We start from the raw sequence: 22,145 nt of genomic DNA, 5'->3' as shown, positions 1-22,145 counted from the left end.
ACCAATCTATGTCAGGATGACCAAGTTCATGTCGAGTTCAGTATTGTTTCTACTCTTGAAATCTAGATACCTCCAATGGCAAGTTCAGTTCTTTCTGATTACATTTGATCTGGCAACTCACTTTTGAAGCTAAAAATAAAATTTGAACAAAGGTTGGTGTGGTAGGTGCTCGTGCTTTTTACCAATATTTTCAATTCCCCTCCTCTGGGCATAAAAAGATTGCTCTTCCTTACCTTCCTCCTGTGAGACATGTAAACGGAAGTGATATGTATGTCTTCCAGGTGGAAATCTTTAAGAATTTGCCAGTGGTTATTCCCTAAGTTACTGGGTCAACTGTGTTAGTGGAGGCCCTACCAGCTTAGCTCCCTGAGGGCACATGTCAAGCAGGGCCCCTGCTGAAAGGCAAAGGATATATCAGATATATCGCCTGAGTGAGAAATGAACCTGATTGTTTTAAGCTACTGAGAATTTAGGGTTGTTTGTAACTGCAGTATAAATCCAGCCTATGTTGTTTAGAATAACTGAGAATTAAGGCAGCAATAACTTAGGCCCCCAAATATTTCATGAATCTTTATTTTCAGGGAAATTTCTTTTTAGAAGAGATTGACATTTTCCAATTTACTGAGAACCCTGATAAGTCAACCATCCTTGAAATGTGACTCACTGCAAATGTTGTCATAGTAAATGTTTATGGCACCAACTAGGCTAATATGATTATGCATGGTTAAATATCACATGCCTAATATATCCAAAATATTATCTGCAATTTTAAGTCACTTTATTTTTAAGTGTTTTTCCTGATCTTTTGTCAATGATATTACAGCTGCTTTACTATAAGAATAACTTGTACTTCAGCGTATAAATATGAAATTATAAAAATGGCTGCATATTTTTATTAAAAATGGATCAACCTAAAATTAACCAGATCTCCTTAGAAAGATAATTATTATAGATATTTGATAGTAAAAATATTTTCAAAGATGAATGGAATTGTGGGAATACACAGAGTAATATCATTCACATTAAATGTCAGGTTTGTTTACTTAGCTTCAATTTAGAATTATATTTTATGTTTCTTAGAAGTTGTTTGCAACATTCAGTTAAGAAAAACTTTGAATATTGAATTTGTTATGCTATCGAAGTGACCTTGATCTTGAACAAATATTTGGCAAGCAAGAGTCTGAGCCTGGTGAGCTGTTCTATTGATTTTTATGGTTTTAAGAAATGAATTCAGAGGGACAATCTGTGTCTTAAAACATGCATTTCAGATGAATGCTAACATTTACAAGCTGATTTAGTTCCATCCTTCTGGGAGATAATGCAATATGTATTTTTCAGTTCAATTTAAATTTCAAGTAGCAAATGTTGCCTTGTACTTACCTATAGCATGAATCTTCTGGAACTCAATGCAATATAGCATGAAGTAAATACTTCTTAAATATATAGAATTCATATAAAATATCTTTTGTTCCCTAGTGGTTTTTTGTTAAGAGAGAGATGATTAAGATACGCATCTATGGTTTTGCTTTGGGCCAGGCCTGACTATCTGTGCATTTCTGAGAGCTTTCCAGAAAGCACCAGAGCCAAATGACATAATCTGTTCCCCTAGGGCTGGGCTGACTCAGGATATCTCCATATGGATGTCTCAAGGCAATTTATACTCAGCATGTCCCCAGATGAACTCATCATCTTCCTTTTGAAACTATGGTCTTAGAGTACCTTTCGAATCTCCTTTGCCTTACATTCAACCATTTACTGATTCCAGTATTCAGATCTCAGCTCTTGTCCTACCATTGTCCTATCCTGGCCCTCGTCTCCCTAAATGGTCTCGCTGCCTCCAATATCTCCCCTCTCCAATCCCAGCTCCCACCGCTAGCAAACTAATCTTTGTAAAGCACAAGTTGGATTGTGCTACTTTCACCTCTAAAATGTTTAGTGATTCCTGTGCTATCTTTTGTTTGCCTCTTCAGACCCACTCTCAATTCTTCTCCCCTTTTTTGTGTCCTAAAGCCCAACCTCTATGAATGGCTTCAGGGAACTCCCTTACCCATTAGCTACAGGTTCAGTTTTGACAATATGGAGGCCGTAGGAGGAGAGTGAGGTTAGGGTATGAATTTCCTGGCTCCCTCCTTATGTCATTGATATAATCGACCACATCCTTTAACTGAAGGCACAACTCCTGTCTAGAAGCTTTTCACTTACACCCTCGTTTGAGTGTGCCATATACTCTATATTTCTTTGCATCCCTGCTTGTGTTTTTTCTTTTCTTCCTGTCAGTCTGAAATTCTCTCCATTATCTCTGCTATCATTTAATCCTGTATTGTCCTTTGTATCAAGTAGATTAGTCAAGAAGATTGCAGAGCTACAGGATGGAAAGAGCCAAGGGCCTTGAATTACTGCTTGGACATAGAACCACTCACTAATCAGGAACAGCTCTTACAGACTTCAACAAGAAATATCTGCTACTGGGTTAAGCCACTGAGATGTGTGGCTTTATCTGCTTCAACTACTAATATTACCTTAATTAACTGAGTAAAATTCTTTTAGAAAATAAAAAGGTCAGTTCCTCAATGAGGTGATTAAGGTAAGTTATAAACACATTGGCAGAAGCACTGTGATCACTAGGAGCCTGTAGGAGTTCACAAAGAAAACATTTTCTACTGTGATAGTTTTCTGGATCAGTAGAAAAAGAAAATACATCAGCTCTGGTGTTTCTAGATTTGTCCAAGTCATTTGACAAAATTTTCATGATGTCCTTTTGTTCAAGAGGAAAAATTTTCACAAGATAATAATGAAATTGAGTGTATTATTTATAGGTTAAATGAATTTATTCTAAGGGTGCTGGCTAATAATAGATCGGAATCAACCTACAGGAAGTTTTGTAGTAGTGGCAGAGCTTGGTTCTTTACCATAACTGTGCAAACATTTGTGTTAGGGCTTAGGCTTATTTATTAAATTTACTCACATTGAACAATGGCCTGCTAAGTGACTGAACAGATAGAGCAAGACAAATACTGCATGGTATCACTTAGGCATGGAAGCTAAATTTTTTAAAAAGTCAAACTCGTAGAGAATAGAATGGTAGTTGCCAAGGGCTGAGGAGTAGGGGAAACAGGGAACATTTGGTAAAGAGTACAAATTGTCAGTTATCGGATAAGTTCTGAATATCCATGAATGTGTAACATGGTGACTATAGTTGAAAATACTGTATTGTATAATTGAAATTTGTTGAGAGTGGAACTTAAGTGTTCTCACCAAGAAAATAAAAAGGGAAAAAAAGGTAAATATGTGAGGTGATGAACTGATTGTAAAATATTACATTTTATTTGTTATTTATACCTCAGTAAAGCTAGGGGCAGGGAGTGGCCTGAATCTGATGCAATTTGATAAGAAAAATGCAAACTGACATTTTGACAAACATATACACACACAATATGTGACTAAGGGATGGGGAAGCCATGGATCAGAACCCCTTATTATTCTGAATTTACTCTTGAGTAAAACAAAATTTTACTCAACAGCATGATGTTATCACCTAAAAGTCTAATGCCATCTGAAGCTGCATTAATAGAGAACTATAAATAGGTGTTTAGCAGATGCCTCCTTTATGCCAGGCACAGTAGTAGGCACTTTACATGAGGCTACATATAAATCATAGTTTCTAGAGGTAAAATAATTTGCCAAAGCTGCACTGCTAGTTAAGTGGTAGGCTCTGGAATCAGACATAGCAAAGATCCTTCTCTTCTGCGTTGATTAGGCCACCCAGAAGTGCTTCTGTTCTAAGCAGTGTATTTTTAAGAGCAGGAAAGTGAAACTTCTTAGCAGGAGAAGGATCGGAATAATTTTGAATCTGAAGACCCTATCTCATGGAAATGTTTGAAAGACTGGGAGACAGGGGCCCTGGAAGAGAGAAGACTCAGAGAACTTGGTCTCTGTCTTCCAATATTCAAAGATTCACAATGGAGAGAGGAGTTAGAATAATTCTGTGCTGCCTCACACTGGATTTCTTGGAGCAATGTTGAGAAGGTACAAAGTAATTGATTTGAGCTCAATATCAGGAAGAGCTTTTTCTTTCTACCAGAGTTGTCCAAAAACAGGGAGACTGGACACATCCAAACACACACTTGCAGCACTTGGTCAGGATCTTTCTAGGCTACTGACTTCAGGTTATTTTTAAATTGACTTCCAGGGTTGAGAGCCTTTGGTTCTCATGCTCACTGTGCTGGGCTTGGGTAACTCAGGAAATATGCAAGCCATCTGGTAGACACCAAATGTCATTTGTGTAGTGACTAAATTGGCATTTCCAAGAGACAGCTCAGGAGGCAAAACAAAATACTCCTAGAGATCAGCCTTTGTGTTTTTAGCATCTATGAAGCCAACATTTATTGAACAATTTCTATGACCCAGGCACTCTGCCTGAATATTCTCTGCCCCTCTCCTTCCTATCCCCTTCCTCCCACAAAAAACAAAACTTCTGTTATTTCCTTTGAGAAATTATCATTCTAGTCAAGGAAAAAATGCTGTTTTGCTTTCTGTTTCTCTTCAAGAGGTTTGGCTGAACTAAAAACTCATCAGTCAGTGTTTATGCTTTATTGTGATGACTGTTGATAACAGTAATATATTAATTTCCCCCCTCCAGAGAAGAGCTGTGAGAGAATTAAAATGGGGAGGGATGCTGAGGAGGGCTGTCCTCTGTTGAACAGGTCTGGAATTAGGTCGGAAAGGCAGGTCAGAACAACAGAAAAAGTAATCACATCTTTAGTACGGGCTTGGATGGATGGAGAGGGCTGCCAAGAAACCTCTGAGCGGGAATGGTGGTCGGGACATATACAAATCCAGATTTAATAATTATCAATAATTACCACTAGGCTTTGGACAGAACATGTACATTGTGAAACAGTAGACTAGTGGTTTTCAAACCTCTATTTGTCCAAAATCAATCAACATGGAATCATTCTGGTTTAATGGGATCTCTAAAACACCTCTGAGAGACCCTAGGGATCTTTGGACGCAGTTTGAAAACCATGATGATAAATAAATTCAAGTGAATATAGGGTACATTCCATCTAATGGATGGCAATTCCTGGGCTTGTTTATTACTTAGCAGAGTTCTCTTCCAGGCTCTCCTAGTACAGCATAGGCTAATCTGAAAGACAGTCTGTGGCTGCCAGTTCTGTAATCTGTTTTCATGGACAGCACTCTGGTCTTCGTCCTCACTATTGCCAACGCCCGCTTACTCTTCTCCCTACCTCTGCTCTCTGTCACCTCTTATGCATGCTGAATATAGAAAACAAACTAATGGTTTTCCTAAAGCACTTTTATCATGCCATTCTCTTACTCAAAAATCTATACGAGGTCCTTATTGTCACACTTCCCTCTATCCACGTCCCCATCTTCATGCAATCTTTGTTGCAACCCGCTACATCCTCTCTCACCTTGAGGCCTTTGCACAGGCTGTTTCTGTCTGGAACATTTTCTGTAGACTCTCTCCATCCCTTCCTTACTCTGCTGACCCCTGATGCTCATCCTTATATATCACTTCCTTTAGAAAGTCTAGGGACATGGGAGCCCCTCACATGTACTGCCATAGTACTCCATGGCTTTTGTAAATTAAAAGCAATTTAATTATAGTGGTTTTAGGGTTACATATTAATCCGTATCTTTTACTAAATGAGAAAGGAATGTCCACACCTTATTTACTCTTGTACCTCCTAATCCTGGCAGTGTAATATTTGTTGGGTAAGTGCATGAATTCAACATAAATATTTGTTGAATGAGTGAATGAATGAATGAATAAATGGTTGTTGATAGAATAATTGGTGAATAGTGCTTTTTTACATGTGTGTGATCCTTTGTGGCACCTCTTCAGGTGGTCTGTCTTTCAGTTGTGACCGCCACAGTTTTGGGGTACTGGTTTAGTCCATTCAGGCTGTGAACCAAAAAGTTCAGGTGATCCTGGCAAGACCAACAAGCTCAATAACTGAAAGTAACCACGCGCATGTTCTAATCACAGAAATCCTAACTGAGCAGGTTGTAATGGGCAGTCACCTCCTAAGGCTATATGATAGATTAACCTTTACCTTTAGCAAGCCCTATCTACTGTTTTTGTTTGTTTGTTTTTGTTTTTGTTTTTGTTTTTGTTTTTTGCTTATAGGATAACATACTTAAAATGTCAGAAAGACCTCTTTCTCCAGACCTCCAGAAATAAACATACTGGATACCAGCGTGAGACAACCCCAACATTCCTTATTGTTATCTTCTACCTTCATACTTCTGTAAACTATGGATGTTAAATGTTAACTGTCCTGCACTCACCAATATAAAAGAAATATGTATCTCTCCATTTTCTTTTTATCCAGTTCTTGAGATTTCCCTGCTTCACTTTCTCCCACCTCCTTAATCTACCAGTGGATTTCACGTAACCTCCCTTACGTCTTCTCCTTTGATTCTAATGTATAAAATAACTGCGAAACTGCTATTCCTTTGGGCATTTTCTCAATCCTTTGAGATTTTCCTTCCAAGTCTGGCTCTCAACACTTTGGCTCAAATAAATTCTTTAAACCTTTCTTTTTAGTTTTGGAATTTATTTTGTTAACAAGGTTGATAGAATAAAAATATCACAGACTGGGTAGCTTATAAACGACAGAGATATATTTCTCACAGTTTTGGAGGCTAGGAAGTTCAAGTCAGGGCACCAGTATGGTTGGGTGAGGGCCTGCTTCCGAGTCTCAGACTTCTCACTGAACCCTCACATGGTGGAAAGGGCTGGGGAGCTCTCTGTAGCCTCTTTTATAAGATGCTAGTCCCCTTCTCAAAGGCCCCACCTTTCTAGTAGCATCATTTTGGGGGGTTAGGATTTCAACATATGGACTTTGGAGAGACACAAACATTCAGACCATAGAGCATATCAAGTGAATATTCCTTTTATCTATTCCTATATAGAACAGAATGACAGGAGGCACACAGCCTTTTAGAAATGAGACACTATGAGTGAGGAGGGGAAGGATGTTGGGCATCTGTGAGGAAGAGAGAAGGGATTTGGGAGACAAGCTCCCTGGTAGCTATTGGCTAGAAGAACCGGAAATATGGCTTTTGTCCTCTTGCTTGTAGCCAGCAGGATGTATCCAGGCAGTAGCAGCCATTTTGCCTTATCTCATTATCCATAGTCTTCCTATTCTGTAATTGAAGAAATCAAGGTACAGGGAAGCCTAAGGACTTGCCAAGAGTCTCAAAACTGGTGGCGGAGCCAGACCTAGAACCTGATTCTTGAAGTAACACTTTCTGTCACCTGTTATTTCCTCTCCGGTGCTGTCTGAAAGCCCTTAGTTCTGATTTGCTTACTTGAAATTATGTAAGCAATGCTTCCTCCACAATAGTCCCTGTCTCTGACCTTTGATGATATGAAAGCAAAAAGTGAAGGCCAGGCCATTTTCTTCTTTCCCACAGCACAAAGCTGTTCCTCTGGGGGGTCGGAGATTGAGGAGGGGTACAGAGTGGGGTGAGAGAGGAGGAGGGGGAGGCAAAAGCCAGAGTAAGCAAAACCAGGGGAAACAGCACGAAATCTATGCCACACATATTCTTTTTCTTCTGAGACTTCAGTGACGACTTCACTTTTTTATTTTGAGACTCAACAGAAAATATCTTGGATGGATGCATTGAGGGAGGTACACATAAATGCACCAAGAAACATCAGAGATTCATGAGAGCCGCACGGTAAAGAACAAAGGGCCCACATCTACTTAAACCATCTCCACCACTTCAGCCCTGGGATTTCATTTGTGAGCAAGAGGCTGTTGAGACCTCCAAATGCCAACCCGTCTGAGCTTAGATCCAGTGGCAACATCCCAGCAGAGCACCCCTACAGGCATTTATTTACCACTGGTGCTTGGTTGTCAAGACCCTTAAGCAAAAATGGATGTGTCAAAGTTCCTTCTGTTTACTGTACGACAAGAGATGCAAGTTCATCCTGAGGATTCTCTTTGAGTTATTCTTTGTTTTGCAAAGATTTCATAAGTTCTGGTGGAGCCGGGCTCCTTACCACCAAGATGAGCACTATTCCTGGCCATAAATATAGATATTGAAGACTCCTCAAGGGGCTTAGCTCTTTAGTTGGTAAATATCCATGAATCAGGAAAAGAAATGAATAGCTAATGCAGTAGCAATGGCCTTAAACAAGCCTTCAACGTCCATAAGCAATTAGCTCTCTTTCCTCATTCCTTTTGCCCATTCATTCATTCATTCAACCAATTTTCTCTCAAGAATCAGGAAGCTCACAATCTAGTAGGAGAGATATTAAAAACTTGAGTCATTATTGCACAGTGTATATTGAAGATGTTTGTAATGCAAGTAACAGAATATCTGGCTCAATCAGACCCTAACAAGGAAGGAAATATATTGGCCCACATGATTGAAAACTCCCAGAGAGGGATTGCCTCAGACAAGCTCCCTCTCAGCAGCTCAGTCACTGACTTCTTTTCCATTTCTCTACTTGTGTTCTGGGGGTATTGGCTGTATTCCAAGGCCAGCTCCTCTCATAGTCCAAAGAGGGCCATAAGCAGCAACTGGTACAACATGCTTCCTTGTTCAGATCCAACCAAAGAAAGATAGTGCCTTTGCCCTAGCCTTCCTGGAAAGCATCCTGGGACTCAGTCTGGTGCAGGGGTGGCATTCATGGCCTAAGCTGAGTTCATCAGTCACATGATCAGAAGATGCTCCACCATGGAGGCGAATGTGGGCTACACAGAAATCCCTAAGTGGAACTGAGAGTGGGGAAGGGAAGAGAGTTACCAAGAGATGTCCATTTCAGGGAAAGGGCTTTGACAGGGGCACTAACATGACAGGTGGGAGCACAACAGAGAGATCCTCTACCTGAGGAGACTCAGGGTCTTCTACAAGGATAAACCACCCAAAGGGAGAGAATTTGAATTGATCAATCCCTGAAATAAACTCTTGTGTACTTGAGCTAGAAGCTGCCTCAGTTAGAAAATGATGAAGGCATGAAATTAATGTCCAGAAATAAGAACACCAGGAACAGACTTCATGACAGGACCTAAGAGGATGTGTGTTGGAAGTGCATTTCTGTCTCTCAAATTCTCAAAGAAGATTGAAATATTTGAATGTGTCTTAAGAGAGCTGTGGATAAAAAAAGGGGTTCTACAGAAAGCAACCTCACAGGGTGATCTGATCATAAATTTCTAACTGGGCAAGTCAGGGTGCATAGTCACACCCCAGGCTGTAGCTTCTTTATTGGAAGGTTTTTAAGCCAACTCTGCCCATTGCTCTTGTGCATCTAGATTAACATACCTGCAAAAAGTCAGAAATAATCTTTTCTACCCTGCAAGGCATAACCGCCTGAAGAGAGCACAAAATCTTTTTCATTATCTTGTAATCCAATTCCCACCTTGCTTTCTCTCGCCTTCATGTAATATTCCTTGCTTTTCCTCCTTAATTCCAAATACATAAAAGAAACTGCAAACTGTCATTCTCTGGAAAATTTGAGATCTTGCTTCTCGGCAATTGTCATCAGTTTTGCGCAAATAAACTTGTAAAAATTCTCTACTGGTTTGGATGTTTCTTATATCAACAGAGGTTCTGGTTCCAAAGACTGTGTGATACTGCACTGTTATATCAAGGCAAGGCTAGGCTTGATTCCCACCAATCTGGGCTTGAGTCTTAGTTCTACCACTCACTCACTGTGACCTTGGGCAATCACTTAACCTCACCACTTACCCTCTTCACATTTAAAATTTAGATAACAGCACTTCCCTTGCAGGGCAATTGTGAAAAGCAGAAATAATACATCAAAGGGCCCAGCAGCAGGAAACAGGCATTGAGCAACCTGACTACTGTTTTTTAAACAGAGCTGCCTCTCTGGGTTGATGCAAGGTCAGAAGAGGAATGTGCACTTTCTGGAAGAACCTGGCCTCAGACAAGATCAAAGAGCAGAATTAAACCTTTGGGAGGAATAGTACTAGGGACAGGCTAATACAGCTGGAGTCTCTTGCTCAGGTTCAAGTTGTTTTCCCCCTGGATTCACATGTACCTGGGCATTCCTGGCAGATGGTCTCCCCTCCTGAGAAAGCTTTATTCTAAGGGAATAGAGTCAGCCACACAAGGTTGGTCCAAGGTAACAGACTCAGGTTAGAGAGAATAAGTGATAACCTCACACGTTATTCAAAATCAGAATGTTTCTGGTCTCATCTCCAGTGGCTGGGTCCCAAAGGAGAGAAGATAGCAGGAAAGTATGAACAACCATGTTGGGAGCCACACTGGATAGTTTTTGGATGGCGCAAAGGAGAGCACCAGAAGAATTATGGTGCCTTCTGGATGGGATAGAGATGGTTGAAAGCCCAGAACAGATAGTTCGCTTTCTTGCTACCTTGCCCCAATCTGGGCAGAAGAAGAAGAATGGGAGGGAGGCATCAATTCAGTGGACATGAGAGAGAGACAGAGACGAGAGAGGCGAGAGAAAGATAAAGAGAGAGAGAGAGAGAGAGACTGAAATGAGTGCCAACAGCTACAGCAGGAGGGGACACGGTTCATGGCTTTGCAGCACGGCTATAGCAGCTCACTGGGATCAGTGTCCTCAGTGGAAATGGATATGTCAAGCCCCAATACAAATATGATCACAGGGACCCATAGAGAAGGGAAGCTGAGTGCAGGGGTCACATGGTAATTGAGAGGACCATATAGGAGAGCACACATCCCCCGGGACACCCACAAACAGCTGGGGCAATTCTGCAGTGCTGACTAGGGGCAGGACCAGACAAAGTATGTGGGGTTACTCTAATTTTGCCCCAGAAGAGTGGGGCCAAGGAAACCCAAGTTACATAAATCCATCATTTGCCCCCTGGACACTACACAATCACTTCAATGCCAAGTTAAATCACCAGGAGCACATACGTTACACTGTGCTTTAAGAAACTATGATTTAATGTTATGGCTTTGCCTTTTGCCAGAGATAATTAAGAATATTTTCATATATACAATAAAGCTTGACTATAATGATAATTTTTAGTATAACGTTTAAAAACCTCTGTAAATAATCCTCCTAACTGCTTTCTCTTAATATGCTAGGAATATTTGTCTCTCGTGTTGCCCTGGCACACTTCCTTTCTTCCTTTTCCTTTTTTTTTTTTTTTAATGAGAACTAAGTAACTTGTTAAATTTCTCTTTTGCCTTGGCCACTAGGACAGTAAGAGTGAAATGGGGTACACAGTTGGAGTAACTTGAGTTTAGATGGTTTTTATGGTAAAACTAACTACCTCCCACCCATCTTATCTTCAACACAGCTCTTATTCAGGGTGTTTTGGTTAACACCGTTGGTTTTTTTTGTTTGTTTGTTTTTTCAATTTTCTCTGCTAATGTGTCTTTCTGGTAAGCCACCTAAAAAACTTGTTAGAAGGAGTTAGAATTTACTTAATAAATGCACTAATTGCTGAGCGAGTATGTAAAAATTTAATCTTTCTTAGGACAGAGAACTCTTTCTTTTAAACCTAATATCATTTTTCCTCTTAGGCACTCAGAGTTGAGAATAATGCTGCCCTTTTATCAACATATTTTTATCTGAGGCAATTCTTTGTTCTGTCAAGTAGATTTATTTTCTTTATCAGACAGAAATGTGGGAAAAATAAAATGATCTCATTGCATATGATTTCTGAGAGCTCCCATACTGAAGTAAAATTCGGTTTCACAAATGACTTAGGAAAACTTTTGTATTTGAACACCTGTTCAAAGAAACTCTGTTTGAAATTGTTTACTGCTATTAATTCCACAATGGCAAAACAGACATGTTGCTGTCCTAATCTTTACATTAGTTTTCAATAGCAAAGGGCAGGTGTTCCAGTTTCTGCCCCTGCTTTTATTTTTTAATAAAAAATAATTAAGAAAAAGCTGTATAAAATGAAAATGCTTATTTACTGAAGTCAGTAAGTGTCTATTTATAGAAACAAGCACAAATCAGTGTACAGCTCAAAGAGCTTTCACTAGGTGAATATACCCACAGAACCACAATCAAGATAAGGAAACAAGAAGTTACCAGCACTCTACTCTCACAGCTACCCTCTTGCCCCACCAGACCCCACCTCTCCCCAAAAGATAGCAATTATTCACTTTTATTGTTCTGTACTGGTACTTTGTTATATAAATATATCACAAGCCATGTATCCATCCTACTATTTATTTCCACTTGGGTTGTTTAAAGGTTTTGGCTCCTATACATAATGCTATTATAAATATTCTTGCATATGTCTTTTGGTAAATATATGTATGTATTTCTTTTGTGGATATATCGAGTTATTCTGGGTCATAGGTTTTGTGTATAATCAGCTTTAGTAGATGATACTAAAAAACAGTTTTCCAAAATGATTGCACCAATTTCTACTCTCACTAGCGGTATTCAGGTTGCCCCACATCCTTACCAACCCTTGTCATTGTCAGTATGCAGTGACAACTGTGAAATGGTCATTGCATAACTTTGTAATGTTGGCCATTTTGGTGATAATCAATGAAGGTGAATCCTTATTTTATGTTTAGTCACCATTTGGATATGCTTCTTTTGTGAAGTGCCATTCAAGTCTTCGTCCACCCTTTAGCTTTACAGCAACATCAAGAAAATACTTTCCCACGTTTTCTTTAGAAGCTTAATTTTTTTGTTTTGTTTTGTTTTGTCTTATATTTAGGTCAACAGTCCATATAGAATTGTGCATGGGATGCAGGTTAAGATTTATCGGGAGTATTTGAGATCTTGCTTTCTGCCAATTCTCAGTCTGGGCTCAAATAAACTCATAAAAATTCTCAAAAAAAAAAAAAAAAAGGATTTATCTTTTCCACAAAGATATACAATTTACCCAGTAAGATTTATTACAAAGACTGTTCTTTTGCTATTGCTCTGCAGTGTTACTTTTGTCATACAGTCAATTATTCATATGTGTATGAACCAGTTTCTGGACTTTTAAATATGATCCTTTGTCCTTATATGTCTTCCTTTCACAAACAAATATGATTTTGAGTAGGAACATTTATCTGTATTATCTGACACTCTGGAATGCCTGACTGCAGGTTGCCCTGTAGCCTTGGTATGAAGGCCTGAGAAAGTAAACTCAATTAATGCAGAAAATGCCATCTGAATATTACAACCAGAAAGAATAGTAAAGATTATTTCACCCAATTCCCTTATTTTTAAAACGGGAAAACAGGTGTACTGGAATGTGCTGGCTATCTTCTGTTTATCCAGTCAAACCTACTCTCCATCCTTCTCCACCTGCTATGCCCCTGGAGGTCCCCACATCAATGGGCTTCCTTACCGTCTGAATGCCAGTTGGTTCGGCTTTGAGGAACACTGATTTGAGAATGGAGGAGGGTCAAGTCAGATATTTATTTCCTTAGCTAACTCTTTGTGAGCTGATTTTCTCCATCCATCTCCTAATGGATGGCCCTCCCCACTCAACCCTCTTCTTCCATATACTAGTAACCAGTCATTTCCAGGCCTGGGGTGTTAACAGCATCCCCCTATTATAGCCCCAGGATATCGCAATGGGATTCAGACTCTGCAAGACTAGAGGCATCTGCGTTCTGGATAAGAGAATGGAAGACAAGACCCAAAAGAGAGTATAAGGGCATGTTTTATCCATCACTTGATGAAGATTCCTAGAAGCTGCCACATGACACTTCTGCTCACATTTCGTTGGTCAGAAATTGGTTGCTTGGCCACAGCTAGCTATAAGGCTGAGAAATGTCCTAGACAGCTAAGTGCTAAACTAAAAATCTTAAAAGCAAAGAATAGTAGTCTCTACCACCATGCCACTTAATTCAAATATAGTTATGAAACATGTATTCAGTGCCCCTCTGGGACTCTCACTATTCTGAGACATAGAGATGATTAAGGCGTGGCCCTGGTCTGGTCTAATGCAGGACAGAAATGTGGATCACAGTGCTGGGCGTTAAGGATTTAGGAGTGCACTGGAAAGTCTTCCTGCCCATAGGCAGGTGACCATGATGATGTAGCTCTGTACAGCTCTCGATCAGTACAGGTTACCCCGGGGAGGGGTGGTGGGGAAGAGAAGATAGCTAGTCTCTGAAGGAAGACATGAGTTTTACCATGTGGGCAAGAGAAGAGACAGACCTTCTAGGCTCAAAAGCAGCATAAGGAAGACACAGCATAAGGGCATGAAAGTACAGTGTTTCAAGAGAGCAGCAAGGATTCCCAGGAGCCTAAGAACCTAACACTCATGGAGAAGAGTGGGTAAAAATGAGACTGGGCAAGTCCACAATGACCAGGGAAGGCAGGACCTTGTGCGCCAAGCACAGGCATTTGACAAATGCATCTACTCACCCCACCTGACAATCGTCTGCTGTGCATTCCCATGGAACACTTCCAGTAAGTCATGAATGATAACATCATATCAGGAACTACATCAAGCGCAGGGCTGAGTTATATCTTTCAGGAAATTTACCAGAACCTTGGAATTTCAACATCCTTTTTTGCTTGAACAATCTGGTGGGATTCTGGAATAATTTGCCTGGCCTGACTCATTGCCAACCTTGGGAAGAAAGGCAAGCAGGAGAGAGGAAAGAATCAAGAAGACTCACTCCCACCCAATATTTAGAATGGCTCCACATGGTTTGTTTTACAATAAAAGCAACATTTAAAATAAAAAGTGTGGTTTTTTTTTTCCCTTCTCTCAGATATATTCTAGAAAAGAAGAGGAGGAAGAAGAATGACTGAAAAGAAAGGCACATTCAGCATTTTTGTGAGCACCTACCATGTACCAGATATTATTCTAGGTGCTGGGGCTATAGTGGTGAGCAAGACATTCCCTGCTGTCCCTAAGGAGTTCATATGCTAATGGAAGAGAAAAATGTTTTTAATGTATTTCTTATCTCAAATGTTTTCGGGAACTGATAAATGCTATGAGGAAGATATATGGTAAAGAGTGACTGAAGGCTAGTTAGGGTATGAAAAAGTTCTCTAAAAGGTGACAAATTAAGACCTTATATCAGTTTCCTATTGCTTCTGTAAAAATACCAGAAACTTCGTGACTTAAAACAACAACACGAATTTATCACCTCTCCATTCTGGAAGTCAGAAGTCCAATATGAGTCTCACAGAGCTAAAATCAAGTTGTCAGTAGGGCTGGGTTCATTCTGGAGGCTCTAGGGAGAACCTATTTCCTTGCCTTTTTCAGCTTTTAGAGGTTGTCTGCATTCATTAACTGTGGCCTTCTTCCTCCGACTTCAAAGCCAGCAGAGTAGTATCTTCAAATCCCTCCCTGATTCTGACACTCTCCTGTCTCTTTCCAACCCTTAAAGGAAATTTTTGATTACATTGGACTCACCCTGATAATCCGGGATAATCATCTTCCATCTCAAGATCCTTAATCATATCTGCGAAGTCCCTCATGCCATATAAGGTAACATATCCACGGGTTTTGAGGATTAGGATGTGGGCATCACTGGGGATCATTATTTGGCATACCAAATGGTGAAACAAAGGCAGCCATGTACAGATCTTAGGAAAGAGCATTCCAAGCAGAGGGAAGAACAAGTGCAAAGACCCTGGGGTAGAATAAACAGCACATTGAAGAGACAGAAATATGGAAACAAGGCCACATCTCCAGAGTCTCGCTTTCTCTGTTGTTCTAGTTTGGAAAGGAGGCTTGTCCTCTTGACCTGTCACATCTGAGAAATCAGACAGAGCAGAACAAAGCATCCTGACTCAAAAAACACAGCTGGCGATATTTGTGTGTAGTTATACTTATTTTGCAGCCTATCCCTGAAACTTAGTTGAATTTTTCAAAATCTTATATTCGATTTTTTAAAACCCACAAATCAAGCTTTAATTTTCATACTTTTGAAAGCTTTAATTGGAAATACTCATCCTTTGATTTGATATTAGAATCTTTCGACATTAATTTTTAAAATATACCACCATTTATTATTCTCTACCAGCAGATAAAATCTACAGCTGGAGGAAAGTGGAATATCAAGAATGAGATGGCATTTAAGAGAAGTTTTAGAGTGTTTAGAAAACAGATGTTTCTTTTTCTACACGAATAAGCAGTTTTTTTAAAAAGTAAAAACATACAGTTTAAATAGTAAGGTAAAATAAATCAAATTGCATTCTCACAGAAACAAGCTCAAAGAAAACATATTTTCAATATTCCAGATCAGGAAGACAGTGGGTTCAGGAGAAGATCAAAACTTAACTTTTCCAAAATTTGCCTTTTGTTGTTGGTTATCATACTCTTTCTTGGTTGCCATACTCTTTCTCTCAAACCAAAAATCTTTTTTATCTGTGAATTTCTCCAATTTTAGTGAACCTAAATATCTACTGAAATGTACATTCTAACTATACTCACCAACTTCATCATGATAGTTTTATACGTACTGACAGAATGTCAGAAAGACAGAAAAGATATCACAGGAACCCCCAGAAGTCTCAGCCACACCCTCGCAATGTGTTGTCAGCTCTTGGCAACTGAATAGATGATGCAAAGGATCAAAAGGAGTCAATCAGCACGTGAGGACTCTCAGATACAGAGCAATCAACTAATTGTTGGTGGGTCAGCAAGTGACAGGCTGCTGGGTCCACTCGCAAGGGACAAACCCAGCACCCTTGGTCTGTTCTTTATGCAAATAACAATTCGCTATTCTTGTTTTCATTTTATTTCCTTTACTTGTTAATTTTAATATTCTTAATATCTTTAGCATAGAATCTGTTCAACCACAATATGTGAAAGACACTATCATTACCCATTTATTCTTCCCAAAGGCAACAACTATTAACTACTTCTTTTGAGTCTTTTCAGAATTGTCTTCCTTTTTCATAATAAAGTATAGTATCACATCAAGTCATAATTTAGCGTATGATATCTGTTTTCCCTTTGTGAATGCTTTACACTGTACACATTGTTAGACAATCTGCATTTTTCACTTTGCTCAGTACTCTGGGTGACCTTCCATGGCAGCAAGTCAGCATTTTTAAAGTGCCCCATGCAGAATCACAGATCTCATAGTTTCTCTGTCATTCACTGCTTGCGTCTGAAGAAGAAAGTTACTGAAATGTATCCAGACCATGCTTTTCAAGAGAAAGAAATCCATTGTGTATGTAACTGACTTCATCTCAATGTATGACTTTGCTTTGGCAGTTAGTATATTATTTTCCTTATAACATCATCTGAGATAATTAAAGGATTTTGAAAAGTCACCTTCATTCCTCTCGTGGCTCAATAACAGAACTCTTACAAAGCTTTCAAATTTGTCATTTCAACAAATATCCATTTTGACAGCTGAGGTCAAGTAATTTCTCTAAGAGAATATGTTATAAAATGAGCTTTAACTTGGATCCATTACCATAAATTATGAAACAAAGGGGGCATCATGCTCATGAATTTACAAGAGACTTAGGAAAAAATCAGTATGAAGATTTTTTCATACATCTTATAAGGTGATGATTTACTTTGCTTTTAGGAGCATAAGAAAAGAGAACGAATTCTCCTAGTGTATTTGACAATTCCTTCTTCAAAGAGATACCAGTGCCTTCAAATAAGGGATTAAATTAAGATTTCATCAAAATCACACAAAACATGGTTTTGAAAAGTGATGGATCCAAGGTAATATCCAAAAAGATAGTGAATTTTTCATTTTTCCCTTTCCCCTGTAAACAAAGCAGCTTTCGGTCTGGCCTTTGTGCTCTGAGGAGACAAGAGAAGACACATCTCCGAGAGCATAGAGAGGCAGAACTTACATTGGTCTGTTTTGTCAGGTCCTGGCCTTGAAACTTTTTTATAACAAAATTAGTAAATCTCTGTCCTGGGTTACATCACAGCCTCCTAAATAAGAAAAATGCCACCTAGGACAACTCCTTTTTCTTGCTACCAGCAATAGCCTTAGCTAAGCAAATTATTGAAAGCATAATTGTCAGGTTAATAAATTTTATTTTTACACATTCATCTTTGTCACTGAATTTTACATAATCAATCACGTTTCTGATTCCAATTTCCCACTTTGACAGTGGAAACCTTGCTGAATTATGAGAATTTCAGTTATAGAATTGAGCACAATTCAGTACCTTATCAATCTTTTCTGATTAAAAACTTAGTCTGAAGGGAAGATGAGCTTGGGGAGTGAGGGGAGGAACAGCAGGTTGATGTGTCTAATGAGCCACTGTAGCTACATGGTATTCCACATTAATCCATGTCTTTACTAATCCCGTTTTACCTCATCACCACGAAAACATTTTTCACTTCCTTCTCTGGGTGCAAGTTTTTATTCATTTTGCTCTCTTGGAAAACGAAATCTGAAAGATTTCATAATTCTAGGTTCACCACTTTTTGTCCTTGTGTCTTGTTTCCATCCTTTGGTCTCTGATACCTCATATATGAAGTGCTGTCCTATATTAAATGTTAAGGGTTATACAATGCTTCGCCCGCCTCAAATGTCCATGTTGACATCCTAGCCCCTAGAATACGACCTTATGTGGGAATAGGATCATTGCAGATGTAATTAGTTAAGATGAGATCATACCACTAGGGTGGGCCCCTAATTCAGTATGACTGATGTCCTTATAAAAAGGAGCAATGTGGACACAAAACACACATAGGAAAGTAAAGGCAAGATTAGGGTGATGCTTCCACAAGTCAGGGAACACCAGATATTGTCAGCAAACTACCAGAAGCTAGGAGAAAGGCCTGGAACAGATCCTTCCCTCGTAGCTCTCAGAAGGAATCAATTCTGCCAACACCATGACCTCAGACTTCTAGCCTCCAAAACTGTGAGACGACAAATTTCTGATGTTTAAGCCACCCAGTTTGTGGTGCTTTGTTATGGCAGCCCTAGGAACCTAATACAGGGGACATATGGTGTTGTCGTTCCAGCTGGCCACTGTCCTGGGAAGTCCTCCCTCCCCACCTACCACAGAAGCAGCCATGTTGAACAACATGACCTCCTCCCTGGCTAGAGTTGATTGGAAACTTGCATTTGCAATCAGAGAGCAAGTCTTTAGAGACTGAAACTGAAAAATATAAAACTCTGCAACTACAAACAACTGCATTTTCCACAGTAAAAAAAAAAAAAAGCCAGTCTGCCACAAAACAAAGCTGGCATCCAGAAAAGCAGAGGCGAGGCTGGCGGCTTTCTAGCCCTCCCTTCATCAGCACCCCAGGTCTCTGCTCTATTGGGATCTGGCTGTGACTTGAATTCCAGGAGACTGTAGTGACTGACCATCAGAAAGCTCCTTTTTTCACTCAAGCTGATTTGTACAAGGTTTGTGGCACCTGCAACTCAGACTTCTAGTTAATATATTCCCAAAACTCAATGTACTCTTATTTTTAATAATAAGTGGAAGATTGCTTGCTCTAAGTAAGCAACTATGTTCCTACCAGACATAGGTTCCAGATCAGAAAAGAGCCTTAATTAAAATTAAACTTGGTAAAAAACATATATAGTAAATTGTGTTGGAACATTTCTTCTTTGATGAAAATGTAACCATCATAAAGAGCAAGAAATTAGATTAATTTCTTTACCTTTTAGATTAAAACCAAAAATAATTCAATAACAAGCAACTTTTATCTTTCATTAACATATTAGAACATTTGTTAACACAACACAGTTCTTTCATTAATTAAAAGTCATTTTGCAGAGTTGATTTGGATGCCTGTGAAATTTAGAGTCATTTCAACTATTTATTATATTCCCATTAGCTTTATTTTTAAAGAATATATTAGCCCTGTGATAAATTTCAAATGCCTGGCACTCTGCCTGAGAAAATATTTGTTATTTAGTGTATTAACAATAAGGTCTTTTCTTGTCTGCCCATTACTAAATTTTGAAAAATCTCAAAAAAATAATTACTTAGTTTTCATGATGATTGACATATTTCTTAATGGCTTGTAGTATGTCTAGAGATATAATCTAGAAGGCTACCAGTTTTATGTCAGAAAAATATAAGCAAATAAAAGTTGATATAAGAGTCTACAGCCATGCCACCCTGAACAAGCCTGATCCCATCTGATCTCAGAAGCTAAGCAGGGTCGGGCCTGGTTAGTACTTGGATGGGAGACCACCTAGGAAGACCAGGCTGTTCTAGTGGCTGTAGGTATTTAAAAAAATAATAAAAATAAGGGATTATAAACTGACAAGTCCTTGCAATCTGTGAGGTCAACCAAAGGTTCCGTACCTAAAAAAATTTTTTTTAAAAAAGGGTTGATGTTAGAGATTAAGAAGTAAATTCAGCAATTCTTATGCTATATTGCCTACTAATTGGGGAATATATTCATTTTGTGTTGCTGCATAACAGTTTACCCCAGAACTTAGTGGCTTAACACAACATTGAATATTGATTACCTCATACAGTTTCTGTGGGTCAGGAATTTCAGAGTGGCTTAGATGGGTACTTCTGGCTCAAAGTTTTTTATGAGGTTGCAGTCAAGATGTTGACCAGAATTATAGTCATCTGAAGGCTTGACTGGGCCTGAAACATTCACTTCCAAGGGGGATTACTCACATGGCTGACAAATGGATGCTGGCTGTGGTCAGGGGTCACATTCCTCACCACATGAAACTCCTCAGAGCACTGCTTAAGTGTCCTTATGACGTGACAGCTGGCTTCACCAACAGTGAATTATCCAAGAGAGAGTAAAGGTAGAAACTGCAATTTTTTTATGATCTAGCCCTGGGTGCCACTCTATCATTTCTACAGTATCCTATTGGTTACACAGATCAGCCCTATTCAATGCAGGAGGAGATAATTTTGGGAGGTAAAAATCATTTGGGGCCTCCCATCATCTTGGAGGCTTCCTACCGCACTACAAGGATTAGTGAGAAAACAAATTCTGTGTAAAGAAGTACAGAAAATGTTTTTCAAAATTAATGTGTTTAAGAAAATATTTCAAAAATTAATAATAGAGTCATAGAATCCTAGAATCAGAAAGAAATTTTGATAGCAACTAGTCTAACTTGGTCATGGAGACTGAGACCCAGAAAGGTGATAATACTCTTCTAACTTCACATAGCAGTTTAGCAACTAAACAAAGACGAGATCCAGGCCTGTTTCCTCCTGATTAGGGCTTGTGGTGAATAGTCTATCCTGAAATCAGCATCCATTCTAACCTCCTTCCAGTATGTCTTCCTATTGCAGAGGCTGGAAAACCAAAAACTTGTGATCTCCAAACTCCCTTGCAGCTAGGGTTCTGGACATAATTTAGGCTTAGGCAATTAGTGCTGACTTCAGATATGGAAATTAGAAGCGATGGAGAGAAATTAGAAGTGATGCGCTGCAACAGCTTGTGCTACTTCTGTTGACAAAAGTGGACACAGAGGAGTTGCACGTTTTCTGACAGAGAGCAGAAGTCCTGGTGCTCCAGTTACCAGCATGGTGACAACCAGGAGGCAGGGCTCAGAGGAGTTAGTCAGCACCTAGCATGTGTGAGATGACTTTAAGGCTCAATGTTGCACCAATAGCTTCCTGATCTCTGAAGAGCAAACAAGCTAACATATTCCTGGAGCAAACAATTTCAATGGTTTCTGACAATGTGATTGTCACAATCAGGAAGGCAGGGAAAGAAGTGGTTAGCAGCTCATTGGAGGACCAGTTCTATAGGGTAGTTCTTAGATTGCTCTTGGAATCCGAGCCCAAGCCATGATTTCAGTCCTTCCAACAATTCTGTAATTCCCTGTATTAAATCCTCTTTTCATAAAATAGAGTGGTTCCTATTATCTGCACCAAAAGTTTAATACATGAGAATGAGAAAAGCAGCCTGTAAACTGACCTGACACATGGCTAGATCTCACAGTTGTTAGAAACTAGTCTGACACTTATAGATAGGCCATGGTGTTCTCTTGTTAAATGTAAACAATTTCTCAGAACGTCAGCGTCACATAAGATCCCTCTGTTGACCCTGATGGATCAAGACATGAACAAGACCACTCTGTATCATGACTGAACGTGGGCAAGACTATGAACATCATCCAAATCACAAAAATGACCAAACATCCCCCTACTCTTCCTCATCTGAGTGACTGCTGCTTCTTTACAATTATAACCTTAGCTTTCCCTTTTGCTTGAGAAGATTTTTTAAATACCCAGTCACAGACTTGCCCAACTCAGACACAAGCCCTGTTTTCTTTACTCCTCCCCAAATCACCTA

At 39.3% G+C, this 22,145-nt stretch overlaps 1 pseudogene; it reads left to right on the top strand.

Annotated features, from left to right (window-relative positions):
- Positions 1-19,969: 19,969 nt before the first annotated feature.
- On the top strand, positions 19,970-20,089 carry LOC120608464 (uncharacterized; annotated as a pseudogene).
- Positions 20,090-22,145: the final 2,056 nt, after the last annotated feature.

Source organism: Pteropus medius, unplaced genomic scaffold, assembly GCF_902729225.1.
Source record: "Pteropus medius unplaced genomic scaffold, Ma_sr-lr_union100, whole genome shotgun sequence".
Taxonomy (NCBI): Eukaryota; Metazoa; Chordata; class Mammalia; order Chiroptera; family Pteropodidae; genus Pteropus; species Pteropus medius.
Note: the sequence above shows the minus strand (reverse complement) of the source record. Positions and strands in the feature narration are given on the sequence as shown.